The sequence below is a fragment of the Vulpes lagopus genome, chromosome X, assembly GCF_018345385.1.
Source record: "Vulpes lagopus strain Blue_001 chromosome X, ASM1834538v1, whole genome shotgun sequence".
Lineage (NCBI taxonomy): Eukaryota > Metazoa > Chordata > Mammalia > Carnivora > Canidae > Vulpes > Vulpes lagopus.
The window spans coordinates 14,632,857-14,648,082 of NC_054848.1; the positions used below are offsets into that span (position 1 = coordinate 14,632,857).

At 37.5% G+C, this 15,226-nt stretch overlaps 1 protein-coding gene and 1 pseudogene across 4 annotated transcripts in view; both read left to right on the top strand.

Annotated features, from left to right (window-relative positions):
* The window catches only part of CDKL5 (cyclin dependent kinase like 5), a 213,050-nt gene that overhangs the window by 96,446 nt on the left and 101,378 nt on the right, over positions 1-15,226 (top strand). The gene's annotated exons all lie outside the window — the stretch shown is intronic.
* Positions 12,164-13,295, top strand: LOC121483015 (annotated as a pseudogene).

A 15,226-nucleotide genomic window follows, 5' to 3' on the forward strand; every position in this document is an offset into this window, starting at 1 on the left:
TTTGACTTCTAGGCATCATGTTAGGTGCTTTATTTTCATTAGTTTAAATTTTTATAACAACTATAAGTACAGATTACCTTCTTTTTACCTGGGGGAAACTATTGCTCAGATAGGTTAATTTCCTGAAGTCTTTACAAGTTAGTAAGTGGTAGACCCAGGAGTTAAGTCACATTTTAGGCCCCTTAAAGAATAAAAAAAAGATTCAGGTAAAATTGACATAACATACAATTAATTTTATTTATTTTTTTAATATTTATTTTAGAGAGAAAGCGAGCAAGGAGGAGCAAAGGGAGAGGGACAGGCAGACTGCACATTGAGTATAGAGACTGATGTGGGGTTCGATCTCAGAACTCTTGAGATCCTTACCTGAGCCAAAATCAAGATTTAGTCGCTCAACTGACTGAGCCACCCACACACCCTCAAATCAGTCATTTTATTTATTTTATTTTTAAAATATTTTATTTATTCATTCATGAGAGACACAGAGAGAGAGAGAGAGAAAGAGGCAGAGACACAGGCAGAGGGAGAAGCAGGCTCCATGCAGGGAGCCCGATGTGGGACTCGATCCCAGAACTCCAGGATCACACCCTGGGCAGAAGGTAGTTGCTCAACCACTGAGTCACCCAGGCGTCCCTCCAAATCAGTCATTTTAAAGTGCACAACTCAGTGTTTACACTCACACTCAGTGTTTACAGTGTTGCACAGTCACTACCTCTGTCAAGGTATAAAATGTTTTCATGACCTCAGTAGAAAACCTCACCCATTAAGCACCTACTCCCCATGTCTCCTCCTCTGTATCCCTGGCAACCATCAATCTACTTTCTGTCTCTATAGATTTACCTATTTTGGATCCCATTTCATATAATGGGATCATATACAATGTATGACCTTTACAGTTTGCCTTCCTTCATTTAGCGTAATATTTTTGAGATTCATCCATATTGCAGTATATATCGGTACTTCATTCCTTTTTATGACTGATTAATATTCCATTGTATGAATATATCACGTTTTGTCTATCCATTCATCTGTCAGCGGATATGTGGGTTGTTTTTCACCTTCCATGTTCTGGCTATTGTGAACAGTGCTGCTGTGAACTTTTGTGTAAAAGTTTTGAGTTCCTGTTTGCAGTTCTTTGTGGGTTTATACCTAAGAGTGGAAGTGATAGGTAATGTGGGAGTTCTGTGTTCAACTTTCCAAGGAAACGAAAAACTTTTTCCACAGCAGCTGCACCACTTTACATCCCGCCAGCAATGTGCAAAGGTTCCAATTTCTCCATATCCTTGCTAATACTTGTTTCCTTATTTTTGTTGTTGTTGTGACCATCCTAGTGACGTAAAGTGGTAGCATATTGTGCATTTGATTTGTATGTCCGTAATGATAGTGATGTTGAGCATCTTTTTTTGTGCTTGTTGATCATTTGCATATCTTCTTTGGAAAAATATCTATTTAAATCCTTTGCCCAATTTTTAAAGTTTAAATTCTAGTTAGAAACCACATATTGTGTGGTTTTGGGAGTAGAATTTAGTGCTTTATCATTTACATTTGATGCCCATTGCTCATCCCAGCATGTACCCTCTTTAATACTTGTCATCCATTTAGCCATACCTGCCCCTTTTTTTATTTTAAAAGATTTTACTTATTTATTCATGAGAGACACACAGAGAGAGGCAGAGATATAGGCAGAGGGAGAAGCAGGCTCCCTGTGGGGAGCCTGAATCAGGATTCGATCCCAGGACACTGGGATCATGACCCGAGCCAAAGACAGAGGCTCAACCACTGAGCCACCCAGGTGCCCCACCCTGCCCATCTTTTGAGTTGTTGGTATTATTAAGTTGCAAGAGTTCTTTATATATTTTGGATAAAAGTCCTTTATAAGATATATGGTTTGCAAATATTTTTTCCTCATTCTGTGGGTTGTTCACTTTCTTAATAATGTGTCTTTTGCATAAAAGTTCTTAATTTTGATAAAATCTAGTTTATCTCTTTTTTTTCCTCTGTTGCTCGTGTTTTTGAAACTACTGCCAAATCCAAGGTCATGATGGTTTATGCCTTTAAAAATTAATAGTTTGAAAAAAAATTAATAGTTTGATTTTAGCTCTTTATTTAGGTGGTTAATTCATTTTGAGTTAATTTTTATATGTAATATGAGATAGGGGTCCACCTTCATTCTTTTGGATGTAGATATCCAATTTTCCCACCATTTGTTGAAGAGACAGTTTTCTTTTTATTGGTGATGTCACCCTTGTTGAAAATAAATTGACCATCACTGTATGGGTTTATTTTCAGACTCTCAATTTTATGCTGTTGGTCTATACATCTGTCCTTATGCCAGTCCATACAACTTCAAAGATTTTATTTACTTTTTAGAGAGAGAGAGAGAGAGAGCACAAGCACAGGCGAGGGGCAGAGGGAGAGGGAGAAGCATGCTCCCCGCTGAACAGGGAACCTGACTCAGGGCTCTATCCTAGGACTTCATGATCATGACCTGATCCGAAGGCAAATGCTTAAGTGATTGAGCCACCCAGCCTCCAATTTTCTTCCTCACCCCAAAAAGAAACTGCAGCAATTAAGCAAGAACTCCCCCATTCCCCTTTGCCACCAGCAACTTCTGATCTACTTTCTGTCTCTACAGTTATGCCTATTTTATATATTTCATATACATGGAATAATACAGTATTTGTGTCTGGCTTCTATTAGTGTAGAGTTTTTATGGTTCATTCATGTTGCATGTATCAGAGCTTCATTCCTTTTTATAGCTGAATAATATTCTCTTGTATACATATACCACATTTTGTTTACCCATTCATTTGTTGATGGACACTTGAATTGCTTCTACTTTTGGCTAATGTGAATAATGCTGCTATGAACATTCACGTACAAATATTTTGAGTCCTTGCTCTTAATTCTTTTGTATATATACCTGGAGTAGAATTGCTGGGTCATATGGTAATTATGTGTTTAACATTTTGTGGACTACTGGCTATTATTGTGTTTTGATTTTTTAACCTGCAACTTTGCTGAATTCATTTGTTCTAATATATGGATTCTTTAGGATGGATGGATATATATATATATATATATATATATATATATATATATAATCTGTGTATGAGAATAGTTTTATTTCTTCCTTTTTAATTTGGATACCTTTTATTTCTTTGTGTTGCCCAGTTGTTCTGGCTAAAACTTCTAGTATAATGTTATTAAGTGGTGAAAGTGGGCATCTTTTTCTTGCTCCTGATCTTGGGGAGAAGCCTTTCAGTCTTTTACCACTGAGTCTGCATGATGTTAGCTGTGGGTTTTTCATAAATGCCCTTTATCAGGTTGAGGAAGTTGCCTTCTATTTGTCATCTGCTTGTCTATCATGGATATGGTGTGTGGGATAAGGTAGGTGGGCAGTTTAAAATGCATACCGCACTCATATCACAAAGTAGCTACTTCCTTTATCAAGTCTTTCCTTGGTTGCAGAGTTCTAGAAAAGTTGATCCTAGCGCCTTTTCCAGCTTATTATTTATTTCTTTGGAAGGATAGAGCCCCAGATTTCCCTATTTTGCCATTTCAGTGACATCAGTCTGCAGATAAGTGGTTTGCACATATTTTCTCCCAGTTTGTGGCATGTCTTTTTGTTAACAGTGACTTTATTTATTTATTTTGAAAAAGATTTTATTTATTTATTCATGAGAGGCAGAGAGAGAGAGAGAGAAAGAGAGAGAGAGGCAGACAGAGACACAGGCAGAGGGAGAAGCAGGCTCCATGCAGGGAGCCCGATGCGGGACTCGATCCTGGGACTCCAGGATCACGCCCTGGGCCAAAGGCAAGTGCCAAACCGCTGAGCCGCCCAGGGATCCCCTTGTTTATTTTTAAAAAAGATTTTATTTTTTTTGAGAGAGAGAGCAAGAGAGCAAGCGCAAGTGGGGCAGAGAGGCAGATGGAGAGGGAGAAGCAGACTCCTTGATGAGCAGGGAGCCTGATGCATGAAGCGGGAGCCTGATGCGGAACTTGATCCCAGGACCCTGGGATCATGACCTGAGCCCAAGGCAGATGCTTAACCGACTGAACCACCCACGTGCCCCTATTAACAGTGACTTTAGCAGACCAGAAAATTTTAATGACGTCCAACGTACCAGTTTTTTTTCGTGGATTGGCTTTTTGATGTTGTATCTAAAAACTCATCACCAAAGTCCATAGTTACCTAGATTTTTTAGGCTGTCTTTTAGAAGTTTCGTAATTTTGTATCTAGGTCTGTGATCCACTTTTGAGTTAGTTTTTATGAAACTTAAAAGGTTTATATCTAGATTTTTTTTTTTTTGCATATGGACGTCCAGTACCATTTGTTGAAAAGACCTTTCCCCCCCTATTGGATTGCCTCTGCTTCTTTGTCAGAGATCAGCTGTGTTTGAGTCTATTTTTGGGCTCTGTTCTGTTCCAGAAAATAGCTTACTGGGATTGGGATCTCATTGAATCTATAGGTCAAGTTGAGAAGAATTGACATTTTTTTTTTTTAAAGATTTTATTTATTTATTCATGATAGTCACACAGAGAGAGAGAGAGAGAGGCAGAGACGCAGGCAGAGGGAGAAGCAGGCTCCATGCAGGGAGCCCAACGCGGGATTCGATCCAGGGTCTCCAGGACCGTGCCCTGGGCCAAAGGCAGGCACTAAACCGCTGCACCACCCAGGGATCCCAAGAATTGACATCTTAATATGAGTTATCTAATTCTCGAATGCAGAATATCTCTCCATTTATTGAAATCTTTGATTTCTTTAAACATATAGATTTTTGCATACAGATCTTGGAAATATTGTGTTAGATTTATACTTCAGTACTTTATTGTGTGTGATAACATAAATGGTATTGTTTTAAATTTTCATTTCCAATTATTCTTTGACTTTTGTATAGTACCCTTGTAAGTTGTGACCTAGATAGAATTATTAGTTGCAGGAATTTTTCATTGTAGGTTTTTTGGTATATTCTTCATGAACAGTCCTATCATCTGTGAACAAAACAGTTTATTTTTTCTGGAAGAGATTGTAGAGAATTGGTGTAATCTCTCATTAAATGTTTAAGAGAAGTCACCAGTGAAATACTCTGGGTATGGGACTTTTTGTTTTATAAGACTGTTATTGATTTTTCTTCTGTACATATAGGCCTATTCAGATTATCTATTATTCCTTGCGTACGTTTTGATAGTTTGTATCTTTCAAGGAATTAGTCCATTTACCTAAGTTACCATATTTATAGGCATAGATTTATTCATAATATTCCTTTATTTATTTATTTTTTAAAGATTTTATTTATTTTTTTTTATGAGACACAGAGAAAGAGAGAGAGAGAGAGGCAGGCAGAGACATAGGCAGAGGGAGAAGTAGGCTTCATGCAGAGAACCTGATGTGGGACTCAACCCCCGGGATCACTCCCTGAGCCAAAGGCAGGCACTCAACCACTGAGCTACCCAGGCAACCCAATAATATTCCTTTATTATCCTTTTAATGTCTGTATGATTGGTAGTGCTGACTCTTCTTTCAGTTCCAATATTAATAATTTATGTTTTTTCTTTTTCTTGGTTAGCCTGGCTAGAGGTTTATCAATTTTACTGATCTTTTAAAAGAACCAGCTTTTGTTTTCATTGATTCCCCTCTCCGCCCCCACCCCGGGCCGTGAGTTCCTGTGTTCAATTTCATTGATTACTTCTATAATTTTCATTATTCTTCTTGTTTTAGGCTTCTCTTTGTCTTATTTTCTAAGATAGAAGTTTAGTTACTGATTTTATTTTATTTTTTATTTAAATTTACTTTTTTGGTTAATCATTTTAGGTCTGTTTTCTAATGTGTATATTCTATGCTATAAACTTTTTTTCTATACATTGCTTTTACTACATCATAATTTTGATTTGTGTTATCGCTTTGATTTAGTTCAGAATATTTTTAAATTTCTCAGGATTTCTTCTTTGACCTTTGTGTTAATTTTTTTATTTTTATTTTTTAAAGTAAGCTTTTTGCCCAGTGTGGGGCTCGCATTCATGACTCTGAGATCAAGAGTCACATGCTCCATTTGACTCAGCCAGCTACGCATCCCTGATCTGTGTGATATTTAGAAATGTCTTGCTTAATCTCTAAATATTTTGAGATTTTCCAGCTTTATGTTATTTCTAGTTTAATTCCATTGTGTTGTGAGAGTGTACTTGATTGATTGATTGATTGAGAGCAAGCAGAGGAAGAAGAAGAAAGAGAATCCCAAAGCAGGCTCCATGACCCTGAGATCATGACCTGAACTGAAATCAAGAATTGGATGCTTAACTAACTGAGCCACTTGGGCACCCCATGGGAGTTATATTTTGTATGATCTTTATGCTTTAAAATCTGTTGTGTTTTATGGCCTGGAATTTAGTATCTTAAATTAGAATTTTCTCAATTTTTCCCTCGCATTCCCCTTGTAACATTGCTGTCATTCATTTTACTTTTCCATATGCTATAATCCTTGTTACTTTGAATGGTTATCTATTAATTAATAGGAAAAACATACTTTATTTTGCCTTTATTACTTCTCCACAGTGCTCTTATTTTCTCTAGATCTGACTTTCTGACCTGTATAATTTTCCTTTTCTAAAGAATTTTTTAAAACAGTTCTTACTAGCCTGGTTTACTGCTAAAAAATTCTCTCACTTTTTATTTTTCTGAAAAAGTATTCTCCTTCACTTTTGAAGGATAATTTCACAGAATACTTTGTAGGTTGGTGGATTTTTTTCCCCCAACACTTTAAATATTTCACTTCATGGCTTCTGAAAAAAGTTGGATGTACTTCGTATCCTTGTTCTCTGTAGGTAAGATATTTCTTCCCTCTGGATGATTTCATGATTTTCTCTTTATGTTTGGTTTTCTGTAGTTTGAATATGATATAGTTTAGGAGTAGTCTTTTTTTTTTTTTTTAATTTATCTTGCTTTGTCTGCTCTGAGCTCTTTTGATGTGTGGTTTGGTGCCATTAATTTTGGAAGATTTTGGAAGATTTTTGACCATTATTCCTTCAAATATTTCTTTTCCTTCATCTCATTCTTTTCCTTCTGGTAATCTGGTCGTACCTTTTGTAATTGTTCTGTAATTCTAGATACTCTGTTCTGCTTTTTAAAATTTTTGTTTCTCTTTGCATTTAGATATTAGATATTTATTGAAATATCTTTAAATTCACTGATTCCTTCCTTGGCCATGTCCAATCTATTGATAAATTCATTAAAAGCATTATTCGTTTTGTTGTAGTGTTTTTTATTTGTAGTATTCTTAGAATTGTATATGCTTACATTACCCACCTGTACTTACATGTTGTCTACTTTTTCTATTAGAGCTCTTAACTTTAGTAATCATAGTTATTTTAAATTCCCTGTCTGAAATTATTCCTGATAATCCCCAAATCTGTGCCATATCTGAGTCTGGTTCTGATTTGCACTTTGTCTGCTCAGACTGCCTTTTGTCTTCCCTTTTAGCACACTTTTTAATGTTTTTTAAAAGCCAGATAGAATATATCAGGTAATAGGGAACTGAGGTAAATAGGCTGTTAATGTAATGTTTTAGGGTAATTTGGCTTGGGGCTGGGCTATTAAGTATTTGTTGTACTGTAGGTGCCAGAGGCTTCAGTTTCCTCTGGCGTCTGTCTGTTTGTTTGTTTGTTTTTCTCCCCCATGGTCTTAGTGCTTTCCTAAGAACTCCTTTTTAAATAGTCTGCTTCTTGCAACTCTTTCCATTGAAATCCGCCATTACTGTACCAGAATCTGGGTGACTTGGTGGTAGAGTACTAGGTAAGAAGAAGTGTTCTATAATCGTAGGACTAAATCTTAAGTCTTTTTGTGGACCTGAGTCCTGGGCTGCAACCCTCAGAAGTATTTTTTAGCCTGTATCTCCCCTTCTTTTTAGGTGAAGCAAGAAGGCTAGAGGGGCTCTAGCTGGATAATTTCTCCTTTCCTGGGACAACATGTCAGATTGTAGTAAATTTTCCCTTGGAGTTGTTGGCCTTTATTATGGAGAACATTCTAGGTTTATTTCAAAACAGCTGCTTTTTCCCTGGGTGTTTTCAGAATGGCTGTTTCCCTTCCCCTTCCTCAAAAGGGAGAAGATTTTTATTGGATCTTTACCCTGTGCATATTTCAAAAGTGTTACTTTTTTCTTCGCCTTACCCAAAAGGGGAGGAGATCATTCTTGGATCTTCATGTTCAGAACCTGGTGAAGCCCTGGAGGTAAAGCCAGGAGCTTGTGGAGGGCTCTCCTAAGATTGGCTTCCTAAGAGTTCTTACTTGCAAGCCTTTGTCAAAATTACCATTTATTTTCTTCCTAGTGTATTGCTCTAGTGCCTTCTGCTCCAGGTAAGCTGTTCTTGGGTGTGATTCTCTGTATTTGCCTGTCTCTCCACATTTTAGGAGTTCAGTTTGCCTTATGTCTTTAATTCTCTGATAAGCCTAAGGAAAGTTGATTTTCAGTGTTTTTTTCCTCTTGCTGTAAGGACAAGAGTGACAATATGTAAGCACTTTATTTGTTGGGGCTGAAACCAGAAGTTTTACGTTTACGTTTTAAAATTGGAAATACCTTGTCCAGGGGCAGCCTGGGTGGCTCAGCGGTTTAGCGCCGCTTTCAGCCCAGGGCCTGATCCTGGAGACCTGGGATCGAGTCCCACATCAGGCTCCCTGCATGGAGCCTGCTTCTCCCCATGCCTGTGTCTCTGCCTCTTTCTCTCTGTGTGTCTCTCATGAATAAATAAATAAAAATCTTAAAAAAAAAAAAAAGGAAATACCTTGTCCAGTTTAAAAATAATTGTTCAGCAAGAGACTTTTAACTTTTCTATGACCTGTTTCCTTAGCCAAGATGACTGATTCTTAGTTATTTTTCATCCCTTTGAATCTCGGGTCTGTATATTTTCAAAATGCTTATAGTGAGAACTTTATCAGAACAAAATATTTGAAAAACTTAAGAGCTTCTTATAGTTTTAGAAAATTGCTAATAGCTTTACCCTAAATTAACTGGAATCATTGATTTTCTTTTCTCCCCCACAGCACTGTTTTATCAGATACCTTTTAGAATCCATGCTAAAGTAGTTTCGGGGATTATTGTCTTTAACCTTCACTCGTTATTACTTTACCCTACTTGTTTTTGAAAAGGTAACTCAATTTTCTGAGGCATTTTGAAATCTCTGGAGACTAAGCACTGTTTAAATTTGAAAAACTAATGAGAATAAATGCCTCTTATGCTGCCAGTGGTTTATTTTCAATCAACCTTGAAGAATGTATTAATTATAAACTGTAGATCTTGGTGACTTTAGCCTAATAGGATTATTTTCAGAATCTGCATGATGGAGGACATTTTGGCTAAAATGTGTTACTGAAGCAACTGAGAAAGTACAGTATATACTTCAAAGCCTTGTGATTTGATTACTTGCTAAAAAATTGCATTTTGGGAGCCTTCAGTTCTTATCCTTAGATAACAGTTGTAACAAACCTTGGGCGATTGAGACATTGTAAATTGCATTAGCCTTGCCTTCTTTTTTTAGGTTTCATTTTAAGTTTTATTTTTTTTCACTGAATCTATTGTGAGGAATAGCTGTTAAACCAAGAAACAAATTAGTTGAATGGTATTTAGGATTTATTATTGCTGGCAAACTCACATTTAAGAAATATTCTTCTCTTTTAAGTTTCTTAATTGTTTAAAATGAATATCTATCTTTGGGAATTAAAGTTTTTCAGGAGAGAGAATTAAAATATTAACTTATGGGTTTTATCCTAATATACTAAATACATTTTTTTTTTTTTTTAGAAATGATGAGGTCCTGCTGTATTAGAAGGATTTGACTGAAAACAATTATTTTTTGCCATGTAATAATCAATTAGTTGTGGTTTGTTTTAAAGTAAGATCTCAGACACCTGGCTGGCTCAGTTGTTGGAGCATGTGACTCTTGATCTCAGGATTGTGTGTTTAAGTGCCATGTTGGGTTAATGAGATTATTTAAAAATAAAACCTTCAACAAATAAAGGAAGATCCATTTGTCTAGCATGATTTGAATTAGAAGCAGAAACCTTTACATAGACTTTTGTTTATAGACATTTCTTATAAAGATATAGGGCTGTCAGGAGGAAATGGAGAAAGAAGAGAAGGTCTTCAGTAGGGCCACAGTTAAAGGTTGTGCCCCATGCTGGCTCCTACCAACCCTGAACAGACTAGAGGTTGGTGTCTGTGTTGCTCCTCCTGAAACTTTAAAAACAAAAACAAAAACAAAAAACCTCCCACAAAACTGCAAAAAACCTGTTGATATAATAATCTCCTAGAAGAAGTCCACAAGAATAAATGCAGTGTATCAATATTTTAGTTTTAACCAAAAAGTTTCCATGTGCTCACATTTCAACTGAGAGAGTGGTTCACATTCAGTAAATAAGTATTTAAGTTAAGGCCTCTGTTAGCTGGATCCTGACTTTGAATTTCTAGGTAAGGAGGGAGTAGTAGCTCCTCTTGTTTTGTTTTTGTTTTTGTCCTGATCTTGCTACTTTATGCCAACTGGGATGGCAGCTACCCTTGCAAATGTCCCCAGTCACCACAGCATTCAGGACCACAGTGCCAGAATTGATCATCTGTTCCTTTCTCTAGGGGAGAGACTCTCAGGATCACCCTCATGATTCTTGACATCCTCTTCTACTTTTTGTCATTACTAAAATTCACTGGCTGTTCATTTTAGCATAGAACCATCATCCCTGTACTGCTCTGTGCATTCTTTAGTCATATCCTATCTCTTACCCCAACTTCCCAACTGACCCCTAGAGCTCCTGAACTGCCATTAGTAATTTCTCAGCTTCAGTCTTGCCCCAGCACCACAGTATAATCATGCTTTCTGCTTTTGGGTTTCGCTGCTGCTGCCAAGCAGACCCCTGAGGTAGCCTCCTCCAGCACCAGTCTTGGGCTGTGCTATCTCTGCTTGATCCCTGATGACCAGTTGCCTGCCTTTGAGCTCCCTGAGTACAGTGAGTTCTCTCACCCTCAAAGCTTTGCCCATGCTGGCTTTCATCACAGGTTAATAGTTTTCACACTCTTTGCCTGGCTGACTATACAGACTGATGTGGGTGTCCTTGAGTTAATTTCCGTCAGTACCATTTTTTTTTTTAAATTTCTTAGCATTTATTTAAAACTGCAGTTTTCTGTTCACTTAGCCTTTTTCATTGATTCTAAGATGTACATTTCCCCTCACATTTCTGAAATTGAGGCACCTCTTAAAACTGGATGCTTTGATTGCTTTCTGAATGGAGGTAACATAATGGGTTATCTTATACTCAATTGTGTTTTAGATTTAATAAAATCCTGTACTTTTTTTTTTTAAGTAGGCTCCATGAGAGGCTTAGAGCCCAATGGAGAGCTTAGATTCACAACCCTGAGATCAAGACATCAAGAATCAGACACTTAACTGGCTGAGCCACCCAGGCACCCCTAAAATACTGTACTTTTAATGATCTGTTTTCTCTAGTTAATTGTGAGTTGCAAGTACAGGAATCCTGTTTTGCTCACCCATAGGGACCAGTGCCCAGTAGAGTACCTAGTGACTAGTAAGCCCTGAATAAATAATGCTCAAATGAATATCATTATCTATTTGGTCTTCCACCCCTCTTTTTAAAGTGTCCACACCAACATGGGTTTCAAACTTATAACCCTGAGGTGAAAAGTCTCATGCCTGACTGAACCCGGCAGGCACCCCTATCATTACCTATTTGGGCAATGATGGCCCTAATAATGTTTGAAGATGAATTGGTCACTATATGCATATGAATCTTTAGTTCAGTTTTTGTGTTTCAGTCTTTATCTTTGGAGATTACTTTATTCTAGAATTGAAGGAAACCTTTAGGTGTGTTTATGTTGTTCCATTTATGTAACTTGACCCATTATTGATATATGTACATCCTTATTTAAGAGTATTGGCTCACTATATATGAAAATGAATCCACATAAAGCTTTGATTGGGTATCAGCAATTGTCTTTGATTAGGAGAAAGAGTGAGGAAGGTACCAAACGGTGTAGCAGACTTTTAAACTTTAGAAAGTTTTGAGTGCTTGAACTTACTTTTTCATTTTACTTCATCCTCCAAGGAGTGCAATCACTTGGTGTGCCTTCTTCACTTCTTTTAAGCGAAAGAAGAGCAAACAGGCAACATGAGTGACTGGAGTGCCTTAGGCCAACTCCTTGACCAGGTTCAAGCTTACTCCACCGCTGGAGGGAAGGTGTGGCTCTCAGTCCTTTTCATTTTCAGAATCCTGCTACTGGGGACAGCGGTTGAGTCAGCCTGGGATGATGAACAGTTTGCCTTTCATTGTAATACTCGGCAGCCTGGTTGTGAAAATGTCTGCTATGATAAGTCCTTCCCAATCTCTCATATGCACATCTGGGTCCTGCAGATCATATTTGTGTCCATCCCCTCACTCTTGTACCTAGTGCATATATTCTACATTATGCGCAAGGAAGAGAAGCTGAAACAGAAAGGGGAGGAACTCAGAGCTGCTCAAACCAGTGGTGTCAACATGGAGGTGCATTTGCAGGAGGAAATTGAAATCGAAATCAAGAACTTCAGGTTTGACATTGAAAAATACTGTAAGATGAAAATGAGAAGGGGCTTGCTACGAATCTATACCATCAGTGTCTTCTTCAAGGCCATTTTTGAGGTGGCCTTCCTGCTGATCCAGTGGTACATCTATGGATTCAGCCTGAATGCGGTTTACAGTTGCAAGCGAGACCCCTGCCCACATCAGGTGGACTGCTTCCTCTCTCGCCCCACGGAGAAAAGCACCTTCATTCTCTTCATGCTGGTGGTGTCCTTGGTGTCTCTTGCTTTAAACATCATCGAGTTATTCTATATCTTCTTCAAGACCTTTAAGAAGCATATGAAGCATCCAGAGAGCGAGACTTACCATGATACATCTGGTCTGCCAAGCCCCTTCAATGACTCTTTTTTAGTTCTTCCTTTCTCTGCCATGTCCTTTCACAAGGACAAGATGGTTCCTGGAAACCGAAATAGTTCTTCCTACCGCAGTTACAATAAACAAGGAAATGAGCAAAACTGTGCTAAACAGAGTGCATAGCAAGATCTAAGAGGGCAGGCAGGAAGCACCACCACTAACCTGCACACATAGCCTTTTGATTTCCCTGACGATAAGCAGAATTCTGGGGAAATAAAACAACAAAAGTAGCTACTGGGCAGTAGTCATTGTAGACCAGCAGCCGTTCTGTAAAGCCAGCAGTTATGCCAGCAGCAGCCTTAATGACCTGGAGATTGAGATACACACTTGAAAGCATTATGATTTTGCTCAATTGTTAAAGAGATGGAAGGTACATAAGGAGAGTATATTTTTGTCCCAGATGAGGCGGTACTTAACATCACTTATGAAACTTAACAGACCCAAAGGGTTCTTTTGGGGTGTCTGGGATAGTAGAGGAGAGAAGGGGATTAATGGAAGAACATAGTTGGCATTTAAAATGGTTGACTTGAATTTATATTCTAAATAAAAGTTGCTATTATGTGGTACATTATTAAGGACTTTTTCTCTCCCATATTTCCTGACAGTGGTTCAGTGTCTATGAAAGAGCAACAGATACTTGTCACATATTGGTACAAACAGATGTACAATCCATGAATGTGGATTTTAAAATAATGGAGGGTTCAAATTTGAACCTTTCTCATGGATTTTGTGCTGTGGGCCATATGACGTTTACCTAATTCCTACTGTGAAAGTGAAATACTCTTCCCTCCTCCAAATGGCCCCCTTCACCCAGTTTAGCTTATTATGGATACTGGTTTTATTCATTATGATTTTTTTCTTTTGTAGAAAGATGTCAAGAATGATGTCCTTTTTCTGAAATGTTTTTTTTTCTTTTTTTTTTCTTTTTCTGAAATGTAATCATTGATACTTGAATGATAGACTTTTAGTTCTATAAATAATACTCATTAATGTGAGAAATTTAAATGCTTAGAGCTGGACTATTAAATGTTCTTACACAAATTTTACAGTAACTGATAGTTCTTGGCTTTATTTTACTTAATAAGTCCTATGTAATAAGCATTATTTTAGAACTCATTCTGTTAAGAATTTGGCAGGCAGTCTTTTGGGGTGGCCAGTGTTTTTGATGCTTGTACTAAGATTTTATTTATGCAAGAAAGGTTGAAAAAGGTTTGAGTATTACCCATGTAACTAATGTGTTGGAAATATATACTGAAGAAATCTAACATTTTATTCAAGTGACTTTCTAAAACTCACAGATGGGTGAAAATGCTATAAGCCTCACACTTGGTTCTTGCATGACAGCTACGTAAACAGTTTTGTACACTAAATGGTTTAACATTTCACATTAGACTACTATCATGTTCAGTTTTATTAAATGCAAATGTAGACCAAGTTTATCGTATATTCTAGAGAATGTTCTTTATTTAATAAAGCTTTAAGAGAGTAACCTGCATGTCTGCCTCCTCTGAGAGTTTCTGGCTGCATTCATCTTTCCCAGTCTTTTGAACTCTTTGTTGATACATCTTAGTCTAAGCAAAATCTACTACAGAGTTTTAGAAATGGATTTGCAGTGATTCCATTACAGAAGGTTTTAGTATTAGCATCTTTAATTATATGTAGCAGGGTCACAGATATACCCACTACTTAGATGTGCAAAAAATGTAGCTTCTTTTTTTCTTTTAACTGATCTACTCTTCATCAGAAGCTTCCTCCCACCCCACAGGGTGGAAGGAAGGAAAAGATGGGGACAACTGAAACGTTAAATCAGCCAATGAACAGCATCTTGTTCTGACAGCCGCATTTGTAAAACCCAGTCTGGTGGCTTATTAAAGAGTCTTTCAGATTTTCTTCTCACAAACTGTTTCGTGAGGAATAAGATTTTACTAATGAGATGTGTGTTTCTATAGGGCACTGCAAAACCTTTGAAACCTTGGATTGGACACTGCTGTGCTTACTTCCTGTTTCACATTGGTTTTTACATATTGCTTTCTTGCTTGATTTTTTTTTTTTTTTTTAAGATTCTGTTTATTCATCAGAGACACACAGAGAGAGGCAGAGACATAGGCAGAGGGAGAAGCAGGCTCCCCGCAGGGATCCCAATGTGGGACTCCATCCCGGGAACTCAGGATCACGCCCTGAGCCAAAAGCAGACACTCAACTGCTGAGCCGCCTGGTGTCTCTATTTGCTTGATTTTGTTAAAGTTTTATCTTGAGATAATT